General features: G+C 41.3%; 1 protein-coding gene across 12 annotated transcripts in view; it reads left to right on the top strand.

Annotated features, from left to right (window-relative positions):
* Nucleotides 1–27,522, top strand: part of PCDH15 (protocadherin related 15) — an 805,380-nt gene that overhangs the window by 418,681 nt on the left and 359,177 nt on the right. The gene's annotated exons all lie outside the window — the stretch shown is intronic.

Here is a 27,522-nt window from a genome sequence, read left to right as displayed (position 1 = left end):
GAGTACCCTTCATATTTAATTTTTCTTGCTGCATAGCAATTATTTTCCTGACTCCTGGTGTGTTACTTACATGGACTGCTTAGTATGTTGCTAATTATTCTTGGATTTCTGCATTTTCCTTGCACAGTGCTCATTGCAATAGTGCTATCAATCTAAAGAAGTGCTTTAATTAAAAAAAAAAAAAAAAGAAAGAAAGAAAAGGTAATTTCTAATGACTATTGCATCCCATTTAATTTGATAATTTGGATAATTTGAACAACTTTATTATACTTCTGATGTCATTTGAGGACAAAATGGATGTGAGTGCATATGTGCATGCACGTATTTCATACGCAAGCAGAAAGCCTTTATTTGAAGTGCTCTGTTGTTACAAGAGGATAGCATGTTACTGTGTAAGGTTAACTCTGGGTCCACATTTCATTTCTTCTTATAAAGTCCTCTAATTGGTGGAGCTGGTAAGCTAATAGTATAGGGGATAGAGTAAATAATTAATGATATTAATATTAATGCACTGAGGGCTTCTACAGGACTGAGTCTTGCTTTAGGGAGTTTGAGACCGTGTATATGAATTCCCAGTTACTCTTACCTGAACGTAGCTATCGCTTTAGGTATTCTTGTCCTGGGGGGGTTAGGGCTAGCAAGGGGTTACTTGATGCATTTTATCTATGGTGTTAGTACTCAGGTTGCAGGAACATAATCCACATGGCTTTGCAGTTACAACCCTATGAAATAAGAGTGCAATTTAATGAGAGTGCTGCTCTGCTTAACGATAAAGTGCTCCTCTCTCAGCTGTTGTAATGAGCTGCTGAGGCAAGAAAGTTAGCTCCAGCTGCTGTGTTTCACACCTTACACTTGGGCAGTGAATACACAGACTGTAAAGAAGTTTGGGACTTTATAGTTACCTGCTTGTGCTAAATCACTGGTGGAATAATTGTATTGTCACCTTGTGTCATATTTGCTCAGGTGTAATAGCTTTGCCAGAAAGGCAGTCGCCTGTAAAATTGTGGTGCGAAGGTTTTAATGTTCTTTGGAAAGGTGGGGATGGCTGTTAAAGGCATTTTTGTTCTGTTTTTCTTTGTTTTTTTTTTTTTGGTTTTTTTTTTTTTTGTGTGTGTGTGTGTGTGAATTCACTGATTTACTGGTGTGTGAGATTGTCTGAAAACATCTTTGTGTTGGGAATAGCAGGCAGGACTTTATGCTAAAGAAACACTTGCTCTTGAATACTTGTAAATAACAAGACAAAACCCATTACAGCTGTTAGGCTTAAAAATAAGATGAAGTGGCCGGACTGGATTCTGGTCTTTACTTACTCTGTAGCTAAATTGTTGTAAGGGTTAAAGGTATTAAGTGAGAATTAACTGCAGCCTTTGGTTTGAGATGTCCAATGTTAAACTTCATTTCTGTGTTTTAAGATGGTTTGTAACTTTTCTTCTGTGAAAGTCCATTATCTTCAAGAAGTATCTTCAAGAAAAAAGAAAAGAGAGAAAAACTTCCCTGAAGAGTGGGCTTGTGAAGGACATGTTGTAGTTTAGTAGTGATATTAAACTTTAAAGGCTGAGATGTGATGACCAGTTTTGGCTACAAATTGGATGTAAGTTCATTATTTCAAATATGTAATAGCAGCTTAAGAATGGAAAGGGCCATCCATGTCTTCAGCTGTGGTTCTTGCTACTGCAGTGACAGCATCATACCATCACTGGAATACATATTGAGCCCCCTCTTAAAAACAAGGGGATGGCTGGTTTTCCGTTCTTCTGTCCCTGGTGCTCCCTTGGGACGCTGGAGCTCCTGGCACTCAGACCCTTCTGCTCTTTTCCAGGGCAAACACAGTCTTGACCATTTGTTGTGCAAAAAATCTTTTTTTGCTGGTGTCTTTGCTGTCTTTTTGAGGATGTCTTTCATCTCAAACTCTGCTTTCTTCTATGTAATGAAGAAAATTGTGCACTACATTCCTTTGGACACATCATTGGTGTTTTGTTCTGTGATACTGTTGCTTTCTCGTTTATGTTGGAAATACATTCTGGGTCCAAGGGTCACATTTGCTTTTTTACACCTAGATTGCGTTTATTATTCATTATAATGATGTTGCAATTAACTATAACTTGCTAGTTGTCCTCCTTTGCAGTTTTCCCTGGGAAGCACACAGCATACCAGGAAACCTCTTGTAGCCCTTGGGTACATGACCTTGTGCTGTGCTTTACTGAACTTTGTCCTGTTACTGCTTCATTTCTTCAGAGCTTCTAGTTATTTCTGTGTAATACCCATGTCCTCTCTTCCAATATCTGTATCCCTGTTGTATTATGTGTTATCAGCCCATTCCTAATGCTAGTGACAGAGCTATTAGGGGAAATGTTTAATAAGATCAGTTCCAAGAGTGATTCTTAAGACTCTCTAATAATCACTTAAGTTTTAGGGACTTCTGCTGTTGTGTCCCCTTGAGCCAGATGCTCGCCCATCTCAAAATTGCTGTGCTGGTTGCAGCTTAGCTAACAGTTTCCCATGTGACACTGCTGAATGCTCTGCTAAAATCCCAATTAATGAGATCTACAGCATTTGGAGAATGTTATCTGATGAAGTAATCTCTTAGGTTAGTCTGTCACAAGCTACCTTTTGTTAAACCCATATTAAATTTGGTCACATTTTGCAATGCTTTCAAGTCTCTGGAAGGAGATTCGAAGGGAAGAATACTTGGTCTCCGTGCCACTGAAATAAGTTTTATAGGGTTGTAGAAAAATCTTCTTTTACTTAAAACATGAATAATTTATTTCCTACTCTTTAATTGTATGCAGTATCCCAGTTAAAAGAAATGTCTTAGCGGTGTTCAATTTTGAGTGCCATTTATTTCAAAATCTGGGGTTCAACTCTTCAGTGGCTCCTAAAGTTTTTAATTCCACTTTGTGATGACTTCCTCTTTTTTACCCTTGTGTATCTTATTTTTTTTTTCTTTCGCTGTTTATCTCCTTCCTCTCATGCCATAGTAAAAATATTAATTAAAACCCTTACTAACAATAAGGTCAAAAATGTCCTGCATGGGAGCCTAAGGTGTTATTTTCCTGATCTTTCCATACCTGTAATGCTGAAGAAATTTATAAAGCTATCAAAAGCAGGAACACACTGTGTTTGGACATATTCTTCATATTCTGACAGCTGAGCTCCTCAATTCAGTTGATTTTTCAAGTTAGGTCTCTTAATTTCTTCCTTTTTTATTTTTTTTCAGAACAAATGCTGATAACCCTTAATTACAAATCTGTTTTCTTTTGTTCTTCCATTTTATTTAATCAGCTTATTACCATTCAAATCCAGTTTACTGTGAGTGAATTTTCTGAAAATCGAGTATGAATTAACCTTATTTCTTACAGACACAAAGGTTATCCACTGAATCAATTGCATGTGAGAGCACACAAATTACACTGCCGTCAGTATTCTTTGCTCTTTGTATCTGGAAAATTGAAATCTCCAGTGGTGGCACACTTTCTGATAGTCCCTACTTCTCTAAGAATGCCATAGTGATCTACGTGGTGCTTCAAGGTTTATGGTATTACTGCAGTCAAACACGATTTGACTGGATCGTCTCTTCCCAGAGTGACTGTGACCAAAACTAATATTGAAGTTTGCCATATGGGGCACTTCTGGCTTTGCATCTCTTTCGCAAATGGGAAAGCCTTTAGAGAATATCCACTGTGCTCATGTCTGGAGAAATAATAAGATCAAGTTAGGTGGTTGCACCAGGGCTTCCTCTGTTTTGCAAATGTAATTGAGCCTGGAGCTTGTTGTTTGAAATAATCCACAGTTGGGTCTGAAGGCGACCGAAGACAGTATTTCTAGGCTTCAGATCCGCTTTAGTCCTTGCAGATTGCACAGTTTTAGAACCATGCTATTGTTGTGCTTGTACCTGAGTGTATATTCTCTCCATAATTATATATATATGCATATATAACATGCATATGCATGTGTTAGCTACTATACAGTCTCCAGCCAGTGCAGTCTGTATGTCTGCACTCCAGTCCCTGTTGTGGTGGTGCCCCACTTGATTTAATGCAAGTTCCACTTAGCTGAGTAGACCTGAGTAGACCATCAGCTAAATTGCCAGCAAGTTCATGCAGAGTAGACATTAACTGTTGGTTTGACAGAGAAATATCTGCAAGGTTTCAGTGCAAAAATCTAGAACGATTTCTAAGCTTTCAGGAAGAAAACCTTAGTATCACAAAATACAGAAAGTATTGTAAGCTCTATTAAAAAGTACTTAATGTCTCCTTAGCTTTTATAGCAGTTTAATATCTTAAACCTTTTTTTTTTTTTTTTTTTAAGTGAAATTCCTCTTTTAAGTGAAAGGCCAGCAGCATCCTGGCTTGTACAAGAAGCAGTGTGGCCAGCAGGTGTAGGGAAGTGATTGTCCCCCTGTACTCGGCTCTGGTGAGGCCGCACCTCGAGTACTGTGTTCAGTTTTGGGCCCCTCGCTACAAGAAGGACATCGAGGTGCTTGAGCGGGTCCAGAGAAGGGCGACGAAGCTGGTGAGGGGCCTGGAGAACAAGTCCTACAAGGAGCGGCTGAGGGAGCTGGGCTTGTTCAGCCTGGAGAAGAGGAGGCTCAGGGGTGACCTTATTGCTCTCTACAGATACCTTAAAGGAGGCTGTAGTGAGGTGGGGGTTGGCCTGTTCTCCCCCGTGCCTGGTGACAGGACGAGGGGGAATGGGCTAAAGTTGTGCCAGGGAAGTTTTAGGCTGGATGTTAGGAAGAACTTCTTTACCGAAAGGGTTGTTAGACACTGGAATGGGCTGCCCAGGGAAGTGGTGGAGTCACCATCCCTGGAAGTCTTTAAAAGATGTTTAGATGCAGAGCTCAGTGATCTGGTTTAGTTGAGGACTTGGTAGTGTTAGGTCAGAGGTTGGACCAGGTGATCTTGGAGGTCTCTTCCAACCTAGGTGATTCTGTAAGTTCAATCTACTTTCCATGTGACATTTGAGATAGTAAGACTCCTTTTGCATTTCCACAAAACTGTTGCTTGGTAGTACTCCATCCCAGCATACCAACACAGATAAAATTATAAATGAGATTCATTTTCCATTTTTTTAAAGCAGTTACACTGTATTAGACCAAATAAGTGAGGAAGGAGTAGACCAGGATTGTGACAAATTGTTCACAGTGATTTGGAGATCTGATTTTCGATGATTCATTTTCACAAATTTGTTCTGTTACAATTTGCATCTGCCAGTCAAGATGCTTCTAGGTTTCAGAAGGAGGATTTAGGTAGGTGAAGTGAAAGTTCCTGGTCTAGCTCACAGTCTGTAAGCTGTGCACACCTGACAGTCCCAGCTGTTGGATTTCTTTGGGCTTGCGGTAGAAGAGCTTGGAACAGGGAGGATTGTTGCTGTTGTTTTTACTGCTCTTCTAATGTCATTGCAAAGTGCTCCCGTGTTTTTGAGCTGTGACAATGCAGTCTGGACCTGTTACACTGCTGGTCCTGGGAAAGCAGGCTTTGATTACAAGTTAGCAGATGGTAAAAAATGGGAGAAGTCCCACCTTGAATACGGTCATAATCACAGCACTCACAGAGCAGGAACAGCCAAGCAAAACAGCTGCTGTTTGACACAATAGGTCAGAAGCTGATGATGGGATACAGGGCTGTTCTTGGTCCATAAATTTACATACTTGGTTCATAAATAAGTGACACTTGATTTTAATTCCGTGATGTACTTTCACACTGTATCCTCCCTTTAACAGTTTTGTAATGACTTTCCAACACACTTTATCCTTTGGTGACTCAGTTTTAGAAGTTCCCTGCTCGGCCTCCCTGCGTACCAAGCAGCTGTTGCTTTAGTAATATTGTGTATCGAGAGTAACTCTGTATTCACCACTGCTTCTGTGTCTTATGTTCAGTTTTCTGCATGCTTTGGAGCATCCTGATCAGAGAATGTAGTGCTGCACCTTTGAAATCACTGCTGACTGATAAGCTCACCACACCAGCTTAGCCCAGATTATTAGTAAATAGATTAAAAAACTGTTCAGGGCTGCTCTTTCTGAGTAACCAGCATGTTGGATAGCTTATCATTTCTGGTCTACAGTCACAAAACTGGGCAAATTACAGGCTGGCTGAAGTCATCCTCACAGGAAACACACCAGACAAAATCACCTCTCTGTTTCTGCACTGAAGAACCAAATACAAGGTGAAGTGGCCACCAAGCTATTAGTTGTGGTGGTGTCGACTCTTTGTAAGGTGGGTCTGGAGTACAGCTAGCAGACATCCCGTGCCATGCTAAATTGATTCATCCTTGCCTGGCCATCTGTGCACGGCTGTGAAAGAGCTGCTACTTGCCCAAGTGGTGAGTGTTGTGTGGCCTGGACAGGTGAGGTGCTCTGTGCAGTGTACTTCACACCAAACCTATGCGTGAGGGGGTGCAAGGATGACAGTATGCTGGTGAAGTGATGCGGTTGGATAGACAGCCCTCTGATTTTTAGGTACAGCTGGCTTTGGGCTGGCTTGATTCAAAGTGGCCTGTGGGTCTCAGTGGAAGTGAGACATGAATGCCTCGGTCTGCTTCTGTACCCTTGGATGCTTGTTTAATTTGTACTGTTGTGACCACATCAGACCTGTGCAGTGTCCAATTTGCTTTCTAAAGAGCCTAGGGTGAGATTTGGCTTTGCCTCCGTAAATGAATCTTCATGCTACACATACTGCTTGAGATGCAGCCAGAGATCTACTGTACTCACTTGTCCCAAGCATGCTTGCAAACAAGACGAGAAAATGTGCTTCTCTCTTAACCTTGCCTCCTGGTCTTTGTTCCGGTATGGTTCTGCATTAGCTGAATGTTGAACACACCGCAGGCAACACTTCCCTTAGAGGCAGGGAGCAGGATAAGAAATTATGGCCCTGTGATTTAAAATGTAATAGCTTGGACTCTCCCAGATTTCCCAGCATCAGCTGGAAAGTGGAGTCCACATAGCAATTTATGAGCCGTGGTAGACCATGGTTATTACTACACTTGTTTCAGCTGATGAGTTGCACACTAGACATAGCTCAAGGCTGGCACTAGTGTTTACAGAGCTCTCCAGAGGAAAGATGATTGATTGATCCAAGGCCTAGTGCTGTTTTGGCCTTGGATCAACATCAGAGACTTGAGAACACAACACGAACCACCCTGCGCATGGACCTGTAGCTGGTATTCTGGCATAACTCCTTTCTTTTTACCTGCTCACATTGACTTAGCTCAGTGCAAAAACACTGCCATGTGGTGTATAGCGCAGCGGCGTCACTGCTCAGATACCTCTACCTACAGCTAAAGCCAGCTTTGCACCCTCTGCATGATGTGAAACCGTGCATTGGCAAGTGATTTTTAGGCCCTCTGTTAAATAAAGGCAGAGAGTAGCATTGCATTAACCTGAACTTAGCTGGTTCTGCTGCTGTGTGAACACCCTCGGGTGAGGCAGGCACAGTGGGGTGCCTCCAGCTTGCTGAAGGGAGCAGGGATGTAGTGTGTTCGGGGTGCTGCCTGGTACAGCTCCAGCTCCAGGTCCTGCCCCAGGGTCCGTCACACCTCTCCCACCAGGTGCTGGTGGTTGAGCAGCTTTCACACCATTACCAGTTGCACTGTGGAGGTGCTGAGGGCTTTCGGAGGGGCAGGTGGTGCCGGAGTCTCTGCCACAGCTGTGCACGTGTGTGCAAAGCCCGAGCAGTGTTGGTAGCACAAGCAAATGCAGAACTCTTGCTTTGTGCAATAGGAAATGGCTCTTGGATTGGCGCCATACTCCGTGGGTAAAATTTTACCTATAACCCCTGAGAAATGGAACCTAACTTCAGCAGACCTGTGGGAATGTAAAATTAGTAAGCAGTGGCAGTGCTGATGTACTCTTTCTAGTTCACAGACATCTGGGGTGCCAGTAGATATGCACAGACAGTGAGACAAATCTGAGCGCCCGATGGGGAGGGGAAAAATAAAAGAAAAAAGGTTTCTGTACTTCCTATCTCGCCACACAACCTACATGATTGTTATGAAATGAACTGATGAGAGATATTACTTCTCCCACCATCATTAGCATGCAAGTGTTCTCTGAATGTGCCAGATGTTTGGCTTGCATTCTCTGGAAGTTTCTTTCATTTCCAGCCCTAGTGAAAGGGAAGCTTGAGCACGTCCAGCAGAATTATAAACAGTTTCCTGTACCAATGAAGACAGTAGCATACTTAATGAACTGTGTCATGCTAATAGTAAGTCCAGTTAATGAATGCTTTCCTGTTATTTTAGAGAGGTGGCTGAGTGACGTTTCTCTGATTCTGGATCACTGAATCCGTATGGAAGTGCAAATTATGTGTCTGAGAAAAGCTTCCCTTTATGTTAATATTTGGAAGGAAGGTTTATTTAGTACCCTATGCTTTACAGTCAGATTTCTGAGATTTGTTCAGAATACCCTTGTATTCAAAGCTGGCTAAGGGTATGTCCTCTGAGATATCATCAGTTAAAAAAAAAAAAAAAGTGTCTTTACTAACAGTATAATATGTGAATTCTGCAGAAATCCACTGTTTTCAAAGCACTATAGCACCAACTCCAGTAACATTATTTGAAAATATTGATTTGTATGGGAGGAGGAGTTTCTGAACTACAGGCTGGAACCAGCTAGTTAAGACGTCCACATTCAATGCTGTTCTGCCAAAAACCTGGTAGACTCTTATGTCTCCACATAATAAGGAAATCACTGTTACTAATCAGAATTTTCCCCAATTGTGTTCTCATACTTTTCTTCCTGGAATAGGGGAATGCACAGATCCTGTGGCTAGCTCTGCAGCAGGGGATGTGCAGGAAGTTGCCGTCGTCGTGTTGGCACCTCGGGCAGTGTGGACACAGAAATCCCATCGGCGCCTGCCTCATGCAGCAGAGCTCCTGGAACTGCAGAGACCAGCACAGCTCCTTGGTGTCTCGGGCTAGGGTCATGGGGTGGTATGACATTTTACTGCAGTGGTTTTTCATAGTTTTGATCAGACTGGATATTGAAACAGTGGATTGGTGAAGATCGCTTAGGTCTTTAGAACTGGCCACGCATCCTGAGTTTTCTTCGGACTTGGTGTAGTTGCATTTAAGAAGGTCCTTAGTTTCTATTAGCTGTGACCTCAAGCCCTAGTCAGGAAGCTGGAACTTGAGAAAAGGATCCAATACTTTATTTTTTTCTCATGTTCTTGAAGAGAGCTGTGTGAGGATTTGAAGAGAAGGGAAGGGTGGTAGGAATGGGAAGAAAATGCCAAGATGAATCATGGAGGAGGAGGATACAGAGGACGAGGAGGGAGAGAAAGAAATAAAATTTGTGAATAAACCCAGAAGCAGGCTGGGCCAGATGAATGCATTTTATCCCTCCACAGGAATGTCGTGAGGAGAGCTGCCTGGCATTTGGCTCTGTTTAGCTGCTGGAAGCTGGATGGTAATTGCCCTTAATTTGAATGGTTTTGTTCCATAATTTGTTTTGAAAGTGACGGGAAAGTGATGGAGTTCACACTTCGTTATAGAGCAATACATTCTCCTTCTAATGCCATTTCTTTGAATCCTCTGACTGTGTTAATATGAAAAGTGGAAAGGAAATTCAGTGTTTATTGTCTCGTACGTATAATACATGCTTCTGTGTGTACTCCTGTTTGTGCATGGCTGGAAGAGATGTTTTTTTTACATCTATGCTATGACCCAGATCGGCTGACTGAAGAGTACTCTAGTGACTTCTAGGCATTAGACTTAGAATATTAAAGTTAAAATATCAGAGACATGATTTTTCAGAAATGGCAAGGCTTTTCAAAATCATGGATAAGAATAAATACGTTTTCCTTTACGTATAACCTGGCCAAAACACGGAGCTACACAAATTGCGTGGGTTTGCTCAGAGAATAAACCATTTATGGTTGTACCCATCTCCCTGTTGAAAAGTGTGATGTGCCCATTGTTGGTTTTTGACTGAGGAGTGCTGTGCAATCACTGCCTTATACTTGGTCCTTCCAACAGTTTCTTCAGCTGGTGCTTGGTCTGTTTCTCCTACTTGCCCTCTTCTGAAGAATTTTGGAATTGGAATGTTCTTTGTGGGAGTGGAGAAAGAACTTCATTGTCCCTACTGGGTTTCTATCACAATTGCAAGCAAGAATTTGGAGGTATTTTCTCATAAGAGCTGGGGAAAAAGGAGTCTGGAATGCTACATGTAATAATTAGCTGTATATATTCCAGGAAAATTAGTCCTTGCAAAGTGCAGGTTACAGGAAGTAGCATATGTCTAGTGGTCTCCAGAAGAGGATTTTGGAGCAGTTCCAGCTATTTCTTAAAAACATGATTCCTCATCTGCTCAATTATTAGCACTGAAATATTGTTAAATATACATAAATTCCTTGAAAGAAAATACAATGATTTGTAGTGATTTTGAGCACTTGAGACTATCTAGGAGTAAGTATGACATCATGGGAAAGGAAAAGCACGTAACATCTTTTTTTTTTTCTTATCTGCAATGAACTTGATACAAATTTTCTGTTCACAGTTAATCAGTCACATTCAGTGACCAGCATTTTATAAAATAAATTTAGAAAAGCTCCTGCTTTAGTATGTTTTAGGAGGCCAACTAAATTTATGAGCAAAACCCCAGTTTTCTTTTCAGAGCGAGAATAATAATAAAGTTTCGTAAGTATTTTTAGAGAAAGGATGCAGAATATTTTGCTCTGATGTCTTACATTGACATAAATCATTAGCATACTTTAGTGTTGATGATTTAAAACCAATCAAATGGAACTTTATAGCATTTACCTTCTACTCTATTTTTCTCTGGTATGTACTCTAATTGTCTGTGGTATGTGCTCTAAGACTGTTTAATGCCTATATTATGCTTATGATTTTAGAATGTTTGGCAAGGGGAGGAGGAAGAGGTTTGGAGTTTTTGTTGTTGTTGTTGTTGAAGGGATAGGTCTAGGATAAAGCGACTGGCCTCGTGACTGTTTCAAAGCTATTACGCTCTTGTGAATCACTCCTCTTGCTGTACTCAAGAGATAAGGCATTGCTCCCAGAGTAACTTTTTATTATTGCAGCTATTGACATTTCGGCTAACACAGGCAAGTAAGCTGAAGAATCATGCTCATCCAGAGCAGATGTGAGTGGAAATGTCTTTTACTTTGTATGGAGTCCTGTGCAATTGTTTTCTTTGTCAATAAATTAAAAATTTGCAGAGGAGTGAGTCAGTACAGGTTGCTGATCCTGAAGTTTTATGCAGCCTCTTGCCTATTAATAGAAGTAGCAATCCTTCACTTTGAAAACCCAGGTTTTCTTAGTCATTAATGGCATTAGGCTTATGTTAATGTCTTCAGTGTCCTAATGCACTGTCTTGTCTCATTCCACCTGAGTCGTGTTGATATAACTCATGGTTCTTTTACTTTGTTTCAGCATTTTCAATGCATTATGGTGGTGCTTTTTTTTGTTTGTTTGTTTTGTTTTTTAATTATTCTTTAAGGCTTTTGAGATGCAACAAAATACTCACAAAATTCTTCCCAAAGGAGTGCAAACACTTTGTTAGCTATCATTTCTGGGGCTACATCTGTGTGTATGAACTTTCAACTAGAAGGATAATGCTTTTTACACATCTGCAAAGTTTGTGCGGTGATTTTGTTAGAGACTTTTCAGTGGTGGTTAAAGAAACAGCCTAGGGTCATCTGTGAATGGAACGGTTGGAAGAGGTGAAAGGGTCTGCACCAAATTTGTGAACTGCCCAGCCTGAAAGTCATTGTAGTATATTACAGATTGTGAGAATAACCGGATGAAAATAACACATACGTTCCTGATGGCTTATAATAATTTGTGTATACAACAGCATCTCTACCTGGCACTGATGTGCTGACTGTTTTTCTTCTTTCACCACTTCCAAAACTGCTGAGGATGGACAGGCTCCTGGAGGCAGCTCAAGGGATCCGGCATTTGCATTTCTGGGGAAGTGCCTGGGGAAGATGAGAATACTCGAGGTGGTAACAGTTAAGTGGAAACTGAAATCGGTCAAGGTGACAGCTAAATGGATGGTCTTCATTTGTTGTTGTTCCCACAGTTGCTTGCTTGCTCTTTACCAAAATTAGCGAGGCACGCTGATGAATGAGATCAGCATGGCAATATCTTCTTGAAGCAGCAACCTGTAGCGGCAAGTCATGCTTCCAGCCGGGCTGTACGTGCCTCTCTGGGATGGCAGAGGCAGACAGCTACCTACAAATGGGGGCAGGAAAAGGACGGGCTTTTTGTTTCTTCCTTTGTTTGTTTTTAAAGTCAAGAAAGATAAATCAGTGCTGTGCAAAACCAACTTCTCAGGCCAATCCAAAATACTTTGATGGTATCCATATGTTAACACTGTACCCATTGGTCGTTCAGCTTTGACCTGCTGGTATTTCTCAATTTCAGAATATTTCAGCTGAGCATTCTTATTTCTTTGTTTTTATACAGAAGAGGAATGTGTACTCCTACTGTAAATGACAAGCTTAATCAATCTGATTATGCCATTTATCTAATTACAAGCAGAGATTATTAAGTTTTTAGATAATCCTTTAAATTAGATCAGAAGTCATTTTGTTGCTACAGCTTTATGATTCCTTTCAAATATAGTTTTGTTTTCCTGAGGCGTTCTGTAGTCTCACTTCCTGCTTTCAGATACCTCCATTGCATCTTCATGCCCTGTAGCATCTGAGAAACTTTGATACGTATTTTAAGGTAATATGTGTTGTTCAATCCAGTATGATCCGTATATACATGAATGCGCTGGTTAAATCTTTCATATGGACATTGCTGAGTGATTTACAATGAAAGGAGTAGATTGTTAAATCCTTGTTATACACATCACATTTAAGCAGCAATCTGTGAGAAGCTCATTTGGAAATGCTTCTTTTCTTCAGTGCTATCTTTATTGTTTCCTGTCCCTTGTGGTTTCTGTTTCTGCATGTCCTCCCCTCCTGAGAATTTTTTTTGTGGGGGCTTATTCAGCTTCTCCCTTCCTCTTTCCGAAGTGGGAATGAGAAGGGTATAGCATGTACCAGCATCGTTGATGCTACCTGCCCCTTAATCTTTCTTTCCCCTCTCTTGCCTTAGCTCTGCACAGCCTAGGGTCTCTCTCTGAGATGGTTTTAATCTCAAACAGCAGCAATTGCTTCCTTCCAGGATTTCAGTGTGGTGTGTGGTTCATGCAATATACAGTAGACTCCTATTTATAGCAAAGCCATTTTTCATGGCTCACTTTGAGTGCAAATTGCACTTCCAATTAAGCAGTATAGGTCTTCTGTACCATCTACCTGTGTTCCCCATCCTGCCTCTCTCAAATCTGCTCTCAGTGGTCCATTACCTACAATCCCACCTCTGAATTTCTACATGTGATTTGGATACAGCAAGCTACATTCCAAGTAATGTAATGTTTAAAATCCAGCTAAGCAGTTCCTTCCGCTGGTTACTTTAATTCACATTTACATTTAACATAGTTCTTTTTTTTTTTCTTATTTCCCAAAATGAGCACTGTAGTAAATGCAGCATTTCACAGTTGCTAATCACATACCATGTATGCAGTTGTTGTCAATCTTCCCACTGGGTGAAGATGCACTCATCTTCCCCTAATTGTGATTAGTATTCAAACAGTACTGCAAGAAGCCATCTTTCCCTCTGCTCTGCCCACGCAGGTCACAAAAGCAAGCTCACTTCTCCTTCCATGTTTCTCAGGCAGCGGGGTTTTCATTTAAAAGGAGAAAACTCTCATGAAGTAAGCCCCCTAAATGAATGCTGTTGCTATTTTTTTAATTTTTATTTTTAAAATGAGAAAGCTGGCAACAAACAAAACTTTATTTTTTGCCTTTGTGCTTCTGTTACTAGATTTGGGGATTTTGTTTTTATGTTTTGGGGGTATTTTTTCAGTCAAGTGCTGATGCCTCATATGTCACAGGTGTTTCAGCAAAGGTTGTTCTGTCAGTCGGTGATTTTCCACTGAAGATCCAGGGCATCGAAGCATGTGGTTATTTTTGCATTTCCAATACCACTTGAGTTAAGAACATGCTGGTTTTCAACTCAATATTTTCAAAGATGCTCAAGATCTCTGTCTTTTCATGTTGGGTGAAGGTACTGTGAGGGATGGCTGCCTATTCCCCACAGCACTTACAATAGGTGCTTAGGGAATTTTTAAATTCTCTTGTCCACAGGGTCCCTACAGAGATCTGTCATTAATAGAGGAGTGGAAAGAACAGATAATGGAAATTAGTTCCCTTCCTTTTTTTCAGACATTTGTAGCTATAGAGAGTGCCCTCAGAAGCCTCCATGAGATAACTCTGTGTTTCCTTTGTCTAGGGCTATTTTGGTTTATATCTGTGTACCTTCCTTTTGTCTGTCCACGTGAAAACAAGTTTGCAAAGCTGTGGCACGGTTCCTGAGGACAGGCAAGTCTTGAAGCTTCACCAGATGCGTTACATTTGGGCTGATGGTGCAGTGCTCAGCTTCAGGTGGTACTCAGCTGCTCCCATTTTGATTATTGGAGTCAGTTCCTGCAAAGTGCTTTGGAGCTGAGAGCGAGCGAAGTCATGGTAGCGCCATTAATTTCACTCCTGATATTGCCATTTCAAAATACCATGCCTTTTTGGACTGCTCTCCTGTGTCCTGACTGGTTGATGCTGATTCAAATTGCACATCATAATCCATCATTTTAGAGACTGTCAAAGTCTTCATCACAAAATGTCACCTTCAATTTTTTTTTTGACTGATCCGGCATTAAGACCGTATTGATCGTTGCCCAGTAGGCGGTGATGCAGTTGCATTTGGCTTTGGATTCATTTCTTCGTTAACGGTAAGGTTCCCCATTTCTTGAGGGTTTTGGTTTGTTTGTTTGTTTCAAACTACAGTCATTTATTAGGCTGCTGTTGTCTTGGTTTTATACACTGATGTTAAAAACATGTCCTAAAAAGCAGCAATGTTGCGTGAATGAGAGTAACCTCAAGTTAAAACTACTTCTAGGAAGACTGCACAGGCAGTTTCATTGCATGGAGAGACACAGGTAACGCTGCTTAATCAGATGTTTCATAAATTAATGAAGGCTTAAACTCTTCTCGTTCCTGATACACTGCATTTAATAATCCCATTAATTCTCAAAGACTGAGAAGAAACAAATTATGGGTTTTTAAGATTTATAGTTTTGGCATTTACAGTCTGTGCAAATCCTGCTGTGTATTCTTGTATTTTTTTGCAGAAAGTCTAACCTCTGGGAACCCAACAGTTTTAAATCATACTCTGACAAATTCAAAATGAAACTCAAATTACCTGGAGTTCTGGTGAGGGCTCTCGCTGCTGTTCCTTGGTTCCTGAGCTTTTCCAGGTCCACCAGCTGCTTCTAAGTGTTTCTGAATGGTTGGTTGCTCAGAAATAGCAATAAAGCGAATAGTAGCATTTGTACGAGTGTCTTAAATTCCACAACTTGCTGTTTTTTGAGGATGGGCCTGATTCACATGGAAACCTCTGTTACGAGTAACTAAGGAGACTGGAAACTGCTGCACAGGTGATATACAGGTATGTTTTGGAAATCCGGATAGCCTTGCTCTGTGTGTGCTTTCCACTAGAATAACTGTGTCAGCTCTGCTGGCAGAGCTCACCTGTTGAACTGTAGTGCTTTCTCACGTGGATTAGGCCTGAATTACACAGCACAGCCAAACAGGCAATTCTTGGGCGTTTCTATACAGTCAGTGTTGCTGAGGGAAAGGTGAAAATTACTCCCTTAACCTTCTGCTGTGGAATCTTCGAGAGTGAAATTGGAGCAATGTACAAAAGTGCAAAAAGCTACTCTTATTTTTACGCATTTTAGGCTCTCGGACTTTATGCAGAACTGAAGTGAATCTCTAAAGTTGAAATATTGCTATAAGAGTCTTTCAGCTCCTTGATACAAACCCAACAAGTTAGTTCAAAAGACTCGGGACAGGTCAGAGAGTGGCCAGGTTGCCCTCCGTGCCTGTTCGTGCTGCCAAAGCAGCGTTTTGTTTCTTCCAGCCGCACTCTCCTGGTTTGTGTTTCGCAGATCTCCCTGTGTTTTTGGCAGGTTATTGGCCTGTCTGATTTTGTGTGCTGATGGCTGAGTCTCGTGGTTCCTAATTAAAATGTCTTGCTCGATTTCTTTAGGTTTAAATATTTTAAAACTTACATCATTTATCAAATATCCTTACTTTTCCCTACAAACATAGTTGCTTCTCACTTGCATTAAACCTAGAGTCATTTGGATGTGCACAGAAATGTTACGATTACCTCGCAGCAAATGCAGTAGTGGTTCTCAGGCTGTTCTTAGGAAGGGACTGATCAATGCTTAAAGCAAGCGAGGAGTTAAGTAAGCCACCCCATCCCTAAAAAACGAAACCAGAACCACGCCAACAAACCCCCTCATGTGCAGTCTGTAGGGCTCATTAACGTTGCCTATTTACCAGTGAAGAAGGGCTGACTCGTTTGGCATTGCAAGAAAACATGTTAAAACTGGAGCTAGGAAGCAGGAGACTTGAATTCCTGCTGCTAGGAGGAAATCTGAAGATTTTTAAAACTCTGGAAGATTTGGTTTCAGGTGATGTGGGGGGGGGGCTTCGCTGGTGATGTAATTGCCAGGGGAATAAAGCAGTGGGATCCTTTAGAGTGAGATTCTGGTTCTTTATTGTGTGTGTGTGAAAAGCAGGGAATGTTGATTATTTATTTTTTTTTTTGTTTTTCCTATAAGTGATGTTAACTTGAATGTTAAGCTATATAGGGATTGCTCGGATTGTTTTGGCAGAGAAAAGTAACATTTCTAGCTGCAGCCTGCTCAGAGGGCAGGTCTGAAAGACTTCTTTCTTGAGATCTGCTGCACTGTTTTTTTTTTAGCCTTGAGTAGTCAGGCTTCTGTATAGAAATGTAAAGATGGTGTAACTTCATTTATGTTTGTAATTTATAAATGATGCTTATGAAACTGTTTAAAAAAAAAAAAAGGAAATGGAACACTTTTTTAAAAATTACATTCCTCCTCTTCTTCCCCTCTCCTCTCCCCCCCGAAATAGCACAGCACAGACTTCAAAGCAAGATGGATTCAACTTTTAATGAGCAAAACGCGATGGTTTCTAAACTTTGTGTTGTACTCTGAGGGAGCCTCATCTGGAGCCCCCACAGTGCCCATCCAGGCGCTGCACCCAGGGACCAGGGAGGCACAAAAGCTGAGAGTTAATTCTGGTTAATTAGATACACTGATACCTATGCAACATGCAGTAAGCTAGCTAGTTTCTGCATTAAAGCCTTCCTAGGCTTGTTTTTAACACCAGTGTTACATTAGCTGAATGTAACGTGAACTTAAGAACAGCCCAACTCTTTGGCAATGACATAGTGGTTACATACATGTGCAACCTGCAAATGCATAAATAACGCTATTAACACATTGCACCACCTGCTGGTTTGTCACTGTTCGTCAAAGGGCTAATTTGTGCTCTGAGCAAACTCTGAATGCAGTCTTGAATAGTTGAAACACCTGGATTTGTGTTCAGGTATCATAAGTGTTAGCCTAAAGCTGCCAGGCATATTAAAAAAAATAGATATTTGTTGTGAACAGGGCTTTATGTGACTCTTACTGGCCTTGTAAGTATGTATGTTTGCCTTTATTTTCACGCACCTTTTATTTTTTGTTCCAGGTAATCTTTATTAGTCATAATGGTAAGAAAACTGAACATTTTAATAGCTTATTTAAATGCAGTAGCTGGGTTGAGCAAGATGAGTAATAACATGTTCTTTGATGACCTCAAGGTCATCTTTCATCCCATCCATGGAGTGCAGTTTGTGGCTGCAGAAATCACTGGAGCTCAAGTGCTGCCTTACAGTGGGGGTAACAAGGCACCTGTGGCTTAAAAGCTGCTGTGCTGGTCACTGCCTCAGCAACATGTGGAGACATCGCTCTTCTGTTTCTTCAGTGACCTTTCTCACTGCCTAAAATTGCAGATTTTTTTTTTTTTTTTGAGGCTTTGCTAGTCTCTGCTCTCTTCTGGCACAGTCTGTAGGCTGCACAGGTCAGGCTGAGTTGTTGAAATTTGGACACTTAAACTAGCTTGGGAATATGAGTGTGTGCATCCAGCATAGTTTTGGGGAAGCTGCTAATAAAATGGAGCAGGGAAGCATGAGACGCTGGCCGTTTACACGGTGCTTCTGATCACAAGAAGTTGCAGGTGTCTGCTTGCATTGTATGTGCTGCAACATGCTTTACTCCAGGGATTCGAGTCTTAGTTGGGTGAGTTGTACCCATCCTTAGAGCTGGGACTGTGGGGCCATCTGGGCATATTCAAGCCAGCAGTTCCTGAGCTTTCTGCTTCAGTGCTGCTACATCTGCAGCAGCACATCGTTGGTCACTAACACATCAGACAAGTGGTTTTATGCATTTTATGCATTTTGCTTTCCTTGTAATCCTTGCTGCTCCCGTGGGTATCTCTGCAATTTAAGATTCCTCTGTTTTCCTCACCAAATAATTCCCATTGATTTGGAAACGTAATGTCAAATACGCCTGCTTTAGATTTATGATAGAAAACGTGCATTGAAGGACTGTTTTCTGATGAGATTAATTGGGACTTACTTGAGCCTGTAAACAAAATGTGAAAATTAGGAGTGTGTGGCCTGGGTGCGCACATTGTGTTCACCCTTCCCCCCCAGCATTCTCACAGGAAACTAATTTGTTTCTTTGAGAAATAACATGATTGGCCTTAAAAATCTTTAAACGGCCTTTTACTTTAATTAGTGGGCTGTTTTTTTTTTGGTTTTACTGGGAACAACACATTATAAAAAGGAAATGCCCATACGGTAGTTGTCTTTGATTTTATGTCGTGCAGACCTAATTGGATCTGCTAACTTAAATATGATGTAACCATGCCAAAGTAATAATAGGCATGCTGTTAACTGTACAGCTAGGATTTGTTGTTTGCATCTTTTTTCCTGTGTAAATAAAGTACGGCTCTAGGAAAGGCAGAACTAAACCAACACTTTTTCTCAAGTTGCATTTTTTTAAAAATACAATTTAAATGGTATTTGTCACGTTTTTAACAGCACTATTTAAAGTACCACCTTGTTAGTACGATGGAAAGTATAATGCTCCTTAAAAGTTGCATCTACCCTTATCTGGTTTTAAGTAGGCTACATGGGTAGGGACATTTAGGTGGAGTTATGGGAGGTACAGATCGCTATTTCCTAAATCTGTAGTATTTTGGAATTGTTTTAAATGGCTATTTCCTCTACCTGTACAAACGAGCATAATGCTGTCTCCCAATCATGGATTTATTTGGCTGTTTTTCAGGATTTTTTGCTGTGCTTCTACAGCATTAACTGTTGGTGTTTTTAGTACAGCAGCATCAATTTTCCATCTTGGCGTGAATGTGCCATCCAGTTGCAGAGCTTTTTTCCTGTTATAGCCAGCTGCTTTTTTCTTAGAGTATTTTTTCCTAGCTATTTTAATTTTATTATAAATGTCTTATTTTCCTAGACTTCCATCTCTGCTAGAATTCTAGTCCTTATTTCCTTCTGGAGAGAATCTGCCAGAGCATGAATTTGTCACTCTGCCTCTTAGCGAGGGTAATGGGGATCTTTATTCCCTGACCTAAAAGGCATATGACTGTTTTGCTTTAAGGCTTCTGGCTCTTCTGAACTTCCCCAGTAAGGTGATTTTTGAGAAGAGTTACAAAAAAAAAAAAAAAAAAAAAGGAGGAGTGGAAGAAAATGCTGATTTTTTGGGTACACAGCTTCCCTTGGAGGAGTAACTGTTCAGCACTGCAGAAGGACGTGCATTAACCTCAGGCTCACTTCCCATGTTACATCTTTGTGATGAGGACCAACTGTATTTTTTGAGCACAACTGATATCATAGAATCATTTAGCTTGAAATAGACCTCCACGGTCATCAGGTCCAACCACTGGCCTAACACCACCAAGTCTACCTCCAAACCATGTCCCTCAGCACCACATCTACATGTTTTCTGAAGACCTCCAGGGATGGTGACTGAACCGCTTCCCTGGGAAGCCTGTTCCAATGCCTCACAACCCTTTTATTGACAAAACTTCTTCTTATATGCAACCTAGACCTCCCTTGGAGGACAGTAGTTTGTGTATGAAATGGCCTGCTGCTTGTAGAGAAGGGTAGGAACTGGTTCCTCCTGTGTATCTCTGTTCTTGGCTTGTTGTGAGTCTATGAAGGAGATACAAATGTGTACTTTGCATTTAATTAGATGACCCAAAGCATCAGCTGTTTTGTTTCAGTTAATGTGATGCACTGAATGCAGTGATACTTGCAAATAAAGTGAGAAGAGCTTTTGAAGCTCTTCTTTTTGCAGATGAGGAAACTCAGCTAACCTAAAGAAAAATGTTCTAGAGTTATAATTATTTGGTTAAAGGGCTCTTCAAATACAGGCTATCAACTGAGTATCAAAACATATTTAAAATTCAACTTTTGAATTTATACTGAATATGACTGCGAGTTGAGTGCTCCTTCTATTTTTCTCTAGTATTGTGCCTTGAGATCCAGAGTTAACACACACGATGCTTTCCTTATCTTGAGAGCTTCTTTAGACGCGTTTTATTATCCTGTGTACGTTTGGGTCAAACTGGATCATACCAGGAGACACCTATAACTTTTATGTCTAATAACAGACTGAGCCTGTTTCAGTGAAAATACTTCTGGACACAAATGTTTGATGGTGTATCTATACCTGTAGCATGATGTATGCTCATGCCAATAATTATTAAATGCACATTAATGGTGTATTAGATTTAATACGTAGCATAAAGAAAAACGTCCTGCGCTGGCAAGCTCCATCTTCTGCTGCACCCTGCTGGCTCTTCAGATGCAGGGTAGAGGCCTGGGTGCAATTTCAGTCCTGTTCCTGCTGCCCCCCAAATGAAGGAGGAGTAACCTGTGTGTGTCTCCTGGTCTGTACGCTGCTCTCTGCTCCAGTTTCCTTTAGTCTCTTGCAAGATAAATAAGTTCTACATTTTCTAATGGGTAAAAATCTCGCGTTCCTGCAAAGCCCTGGAGGGAAACAAATGAGCTAATAGTTTGTTCTGATGATCTAAAGATGGGTAGCTGTGATGCTGTAGGAGATAGTAACATCTTCATTGTGGTTTCACCATGAATCTCTGTATTAATTTAAATTAGAGCCTGTAATATATTTTAAATTCCTATTGCTAAGGAAGATAGTGCTGAAAAGTAGTTTTTTTTTCTGCTCCTTCCCTCTCCCCCATGTTAACCTTGGCCATACTGTTTCTGTTAACTTCTGAGCTGTAATTACTGAAGGGCTGAATTGTGCTGGCTGTTGTAGTCTTGCTTGGTCACCTCTAATGGAAGTCACAGGGAACCTTGCTTTTGTTACTGGGGCTGCAAAGTACGTGGTTGTAATGACCGATTGCTTGTAAATGTTCTGCTCAGGCCTGGTTTCAAGCAACACTTGTGGCAGTGTGTGAACTATTTCAAGTTTTTTTAATGTTTTCAGGTTAAGTATACTGTGATCGTGTCCCTCCTTGCTGTCCCTTGATAAGAATCATCTCAGCCGTTGTGCATCCAAGTGCCCTGTGCCCATTGCCTTGTGAGGGGGTTTGGGGCCAGGCTGCATTCTTACTATGATGCTGTCCCCATCTGTGAATCGTGGTGTGTTTGTTCCTGAACATGAACCAGAATCCCAAGCTAAGAAATGCAGACGTGCTTCCCAGACTGCGTAAGGTTCCCTTCTGAGGCCAAGACTCATAATCAAGGCAGTTCTCCTAAAAAAAAATGTTATTTTTTTATGTGGCAACAGTTTTCATTGCTGGAGGGCCTTTATGCTTGCTGTCTAACGTATAACAAAATATCATGACTGGAAGACAAAATTATTAAAGTTCACATTGTAAACAAGCTGTAAATATTTTACTGAAGGTAATTAACCACTGAAATAAATTAGCGAGGGATGTAATAAATTTCCTGAGCTCTTTGGAACTTTACTCATAACTAAAAGTCTTTTAAAACATCTATCTCGCTCTTGAGCCGCAGCCTCTTGGACTTGCTGTGGGCATTGCTTAGTTAAATTAAATTGTCTGCCTTGTGTGTGGTGGGGAGTGGGATGCCCTGGGTGCTGCTAAAATGTGTGAGCTGGGGGCGTGGGGCAAGGGCAGTGGTGGTAGGGCTCGGGGAGCTCTTCTGGCCATGCTCCCCGGGCTGCTTGTGTCAGTGTGCCCGGGCGTAAGGGACAAAGGAGCTGACATGGTGGCATTTAATGGCATGCCAGTCCCACTGCCCTGCTTTAAATGGTAAAATAACATACAGTTGGGATGAAAATGCATGTCCCAAGCAGTTCTTTAACTTACAAATGATGATTTAGTTAAGCACTTTCTTAAGTTGTTGCATACATGTTTAAGAATAAAAAAGGAACAGCTTGCTAACATCAGCTTAATATTTGTTTCAGAAATTCTCAGAAGGAATATTAACTTGAAGAAATTTGGGTGAATTCTTAAAGGCCATTTCTCATACTCTTGAAATATGTTATTGCAAAAAAAGTACCTATTTAAAATGATATAGTCATCAGCTACAAGTAGTTTTTTTCCTCTTACATGTTGGCTTAATTAAGAGAAATATTCATCAGACTCCTTAATAAAAGATTCAGATTGCCTTGGTATACGTGGCTCACAACTTGAAAGCTTGTAGGAGAAAGCAGTGTGGATTGTTGTTTGCCTTGGGAAACTTGCACGGTACACTTCCAGGAGCTCTGAAAGGTGGTGGAAAGCCCAAAGTACTCAGGAGGTAAGCAGTGAGCATGCAAAGTTGCAGTAGCAGCCTTTCTTTACAACACCAACAAACTGAAAGAGAAGACTTCGGCCTGTGGGATGTCCCGCTGCCACCATTCAGCCCTGCACATCTCTGAATTGCAGCAGGACGTCCTGAGTAAGCTTTTGGGGCAGGGCTTGTTCAGCCCCGTGGTAGATTTCTGTAAGGAAAACCTTTAAGCTTGTGCATGTTAGTTAATCTGGTGGAGGATGGCGAGGAGACCTGCAGTTTTCTCTTGATGGCTTTGTCTTAAATTCTTTCTCTCCACCAAAGCAATGTCCTGCGTATGAAACCTTCCAAGACAGCCAAATGCAGCCACTAACGGGCACAGTCTCTTTGTTTCAGCACTTCTAGTGCTGTTTTCTGGTGGCCGGAGGTCTGAGGGAGAGGCTTTGTGCCACCTGTTCTGGTGGCTGAAGGCCATGACAAGCATTACATGAGCATGGAAGCAGGCAGTTGTTGTCTTGCATCAAGCAGCTGAGTGACATGCTTTTCAGAACCAGTCTTGGTTAGAAACTCACCTGGGGCTTGCTGGGCTGCATGGTTTTCATTGCAATTCACAGCTGCAGTTTGCTACAGGAATCAAGTGTGAAGGCCAGGTACATCACCGTGCCCAGACCCGTATGGGACTGGATGAAGGTTGTGTCCCTGGGGTAACTGCTGCGGGCAGGCAGAGGGCAGTTCCCAGAGGGCAAACAGCATCTCACACGAAGCATCTCGATTATTCTCTATTGCTTCTGCTTCATTTTTGTTTGAGCTTTCCTTGGCCGTTCTCCCTCGTGCATGAAGTACCGGCAGAATCGCGATGGATGCGGATGGACGTGGCTGTCTCATGAAGCCCTGTTCTGCAGGCTTTGTCGGCACAGGAGGGGTGTGGATGTGTACTGAACATTACAGAGCATGGCCAGGAAGGGGTGAGGCGATCTGCTGCTGGGAAGGAAGCCGGTCACACTATTACAGATATGATTACCACCAATCTTTGTGATGAAAATAAGCAAAGCCACATTTGCTGAGCATCCGCTCTTTCCTGCCAGTTCTTTCTGAATCATCAACTTCTGAAAAGAGCAGTAGAAATGTGCAAAGATATAACTTTCACATACTGTCTGCAAGTGTGACAGTTGTCATTTCTATTGCTTTATCTTTGAGGCTGGCTAGAGGTGCCATTGGCTTTTCCACTACTCTTGGAATGAGTTCGTGACCAGAATTCAGACTGGATGGTTAGAAGCAGGACGCTCAGTTTTATGAGTAATTTTTGGGTGAGTGATGTTATTTTAGATAGCTTTCTGGCCTTTGGCCAGTGGGTTGCTCCTTGGGAAGATGGCAGGGCAACCTGTGCCATGGAACTGGACCCAGCTGTTGCTTCTCGGTTTTCAGCTGGTTGAAGAATTATCTAAAGGTGGTTCCTCCACACACTGAGATGAGAGCCTGCCACCTTTTCACTACCTGCTTGATCAGTGAAACCTTTTTATTTTTAGACTCTTTCTCATGGCGTTCATTAAGGGATCTTCTGCGCTGGCCAACATGATAGTCAGTAGCTGCGCTAAGGAAATCCATACGTCCAGTCTCTGCATCTCTACAAGGTGGTCACCGGTTAAAATTTTATAAACGTGTTTGTGGCTGTCCTGTAAGACTACATGTATATTTGTTAGTCACCGAAGTAACATTGAGTTCCTGACTTGTGAGGTGAACACCTGTTTGTTTTTATTTTTTTTTAAACTCTGAATTTTGTTTAATGTGCTATCTGTGAGCTAGATAGGAAGACAAGTGAAGTTTACTCCATCACAGATTGGGTTTCACTCTTTGGTTCTGCAGGTACTGGTAGGGGGTAGACAAATAGGGAAGGAGGATGAAAAGTGGCAAAATTATGTATGGTTAGAAAGGTGAAGCATTGACTGTGGTTAGGGAAGAAGCTTTGTATGGGGAAGGTGACAGGAACCTGATCTTGAGAAAGACTGGATTAAAAATATTGCTTGGGTAAGGGCAAGATCCTTCATCAACTACTGGCTGCTAATGTGCTGTGATCAATTGCTGCTGACTATGGCAAGGTGTGAATCATTACTGCTTATGACTGATTTGGATAAATTATTTGTAAATGTTTAGTGGGAAACGATTGTGAATGCAGAAGAGGGATATTAGTTTCACATCTTTTTCTCTCACTTCTGTTATTGAGTGTCTATTTACCTCTGAGATAGATTTGCTAGTAAGAAATTAAGCAGTCTTGACTTGCCAGCTGTACACACTGCTTAGGGAGTGCCTGAATGGTAGTTCTCGTGTTGCTGCCTGAGCCTGAAAGTCACCTTTTACATTCCTAGCCATTTCAAACTGTAGAAAAACGTGTTTCCAAATCAGATTGAGTAGTACTCAATATAGCTCAGTATTCTGAACTGTTTCTTGCTGCTACTGGATTTCTTCCCCTCGTAAATAGATAGCAGAATCCCTTAAAATTCTGCTTTGTTTCTCCCCACTTAGTTGAACAGAGCAATTCTGCAGTTGCAGGTTTGCAGTATTTTAGCTGCATGGGGTATCAGAGCAAGGTCATGTCCTCTATCTTCATGTTGCTCACAACATGAGCAAAGAGGCACAAAGTTGTTGAGCAGTCTGGCTAAACGTTTCTCTTGTCCTCATGCATTGCATCCACAGAGATTCAAAGCAACATCACTGTATCAAATGGACCAGAGCGATTGTTCTTTAGAACAAAGCAAGTTAAATTTTCTTAATTGGTTCAGATGATTCAGCCTGGAACATGAATCACACTGGACAGTGATTTGGCTGTTCCTAGGGTACTTAAGAGCCAAGTAATTTTAGTTTGCCCCAGAGGCTAAATTGATGTACAGATCAAGTTCAATTAATTTTTTTTCACACTCATACTATTCATTTTTCTTGTTCTGACAGTTTTATTTACTGTGGTCCCAAAGTGTCTGCTACCAAGGACCACTTTGGCATCCTGTCAAAAGCCTGAAGGCAGCACCTAGTTGACACATGCTTTGTATTACGGTGCGTGTGGATGGGCTGTTTGCTTCTGGATTTGCTAACTGGAAAGATGTGGGTGCGTCCATTCCCCTGGAAGCTGGTTATTAACAAACATTCTCATCTGAATTTACCTTGTTTTTTTTTCAGGGAGAGGAGCTTTAGCATGTTTTGGGGCTGTAATGTGTTGCAGGCTTTCTTTGTGTTGCTTGGTGTACATCAGCTGTGAACCTACACAAACTGACTCTGAACTAAAACCTTTTTAAGCATACCGATCACAAACCTCAGAGTTTTTTTCTTTGCTGGTATTCATCCCAATACAAAACACGATGCATATTGGATGCATACAGTATTCCAAATGTCCTAGCTTTAAGTTTTTGTTTGTTCTGATATATATTCCTCTAACTGTGGATAAAACTATGTGAAAGGTTTTCTGTTTTTTTTTTTTCTATATCTAAAATTTCTCCTGGGATGGAGATGTGTACTTGATCCCACGAAGCAAAACTCTCTTGTATGTGCTAAAATGAGAGACAAAAGACTCCACCTGTGGCATGGAGGAGGTGGGTTCCTGTGGGTGAGTGGGGATGCAAGCAAGTCAGCTTCTGCTTTTCCAACAATTCTGAGAAAAGTCTTGTCCAATGTTTTCTCCATTAACCTGTCTTCTCACTGCCGTTGTGTTAATGTCCCATCACCAAACCTGAGCAGATGTGAGGAGTTAAAATATCGGCGGCAGATGTCTCGTGTGTTACTTGCAGGTAATGAATTGGTCGCCCAATACCAAGATCAGGGTATTAAACTTCCATAGTTGTGCTATTTGTGCCCTTTATGTCTACTTGTATGTTTTCAGCCATTTTTCCTGTTTAGATTGCACACTGACCTATGGCAGAATAGCTCACCACAGATTGCTCCCCAGGAGGAACATCTGACATAAACCTTCCCACTGAAAACAGATTTCCAAGCAGGTTTCAGCTCTTTTTCCCCTCTTCCTCTTAGCTTGGAAAAGTGCCATCCATGGCAGTCTTTTCATTTCTAGTACTCTCATGTGACCTTTTCTTTTCAGTGTTGAGGCAAAGATTAGGGATCTTGACTGAATTCTGGCTAGTGCAGAGACCAGTTTGAACAACCCTGTTGCTCTTGGGTTAATTAAAATTTGGGAACTGTTTTAAAGTGATGCGGAGAGCTTAGATGAGCCCTGCATTGCACCCCTCCAAACGTGAGTGCTTGTGGAGATTAAAATGCTGTACTGGGAGTGATTAAAACATAAAATTAAATTGCATATCATAATTTTAGTTCCCAGTTTAGATTAATTAAAAGGTAAATTGCCTATAACACCTTCTACTTTTGATACTTCATTGCCTTCCTGTATGATCAGCTGAAATTGCCAACCTTAAGCTCTTTCAACTGAACAGAGTTGTACATGAACAATGAGAATTAAATAGTGAAGTTTAGGTACTGGTCGATTAGAATTACAAGAAACACGGGTTAAGATAAATAGCCTCTGTTTCTCACTAGGATGAGACTTATTTTAAAATCTTCTTAAATAGGAATGAAGGATCTTGTATGAAGAACTTGAAGGAACTCTGACTAAACCAATACAATTATATGTGGAAAGCTGCCTTGGAAATGCTTGTGCTTGGTCTTTGAGAACCAAAATTAAGAAGTTGCTGTCATACGTGGTTGTCTGCCTTACTGCCTAAGCATTTTTGTAGATGCCAAGAGGACTTGGAAATGCACATTGACAGGTTCTGCGGCACGTGCTGACAACATGTGTTTTCATGGGGAGTTGTGCATGTGCAA

The sequence above is a fragment of the Anas platyrhynchos genome, chromosome 6 (genome assembly GCF_047663525.1).
Source record: "Anas platyrhynchos isolate ZD024472 breed Pekin duck chromosome 6, IASCAAS_PekinDuck_T2T, whole genome shotgun sequence".
NCBI lineage: Eukaryota > Metazoa > Chordata > Aves > Anseriformes > Anatidae > Anas > Anas platyrhynchos.
This window is presented reverse-complemented; position numbering and strand designations above follow the sequence as displayed.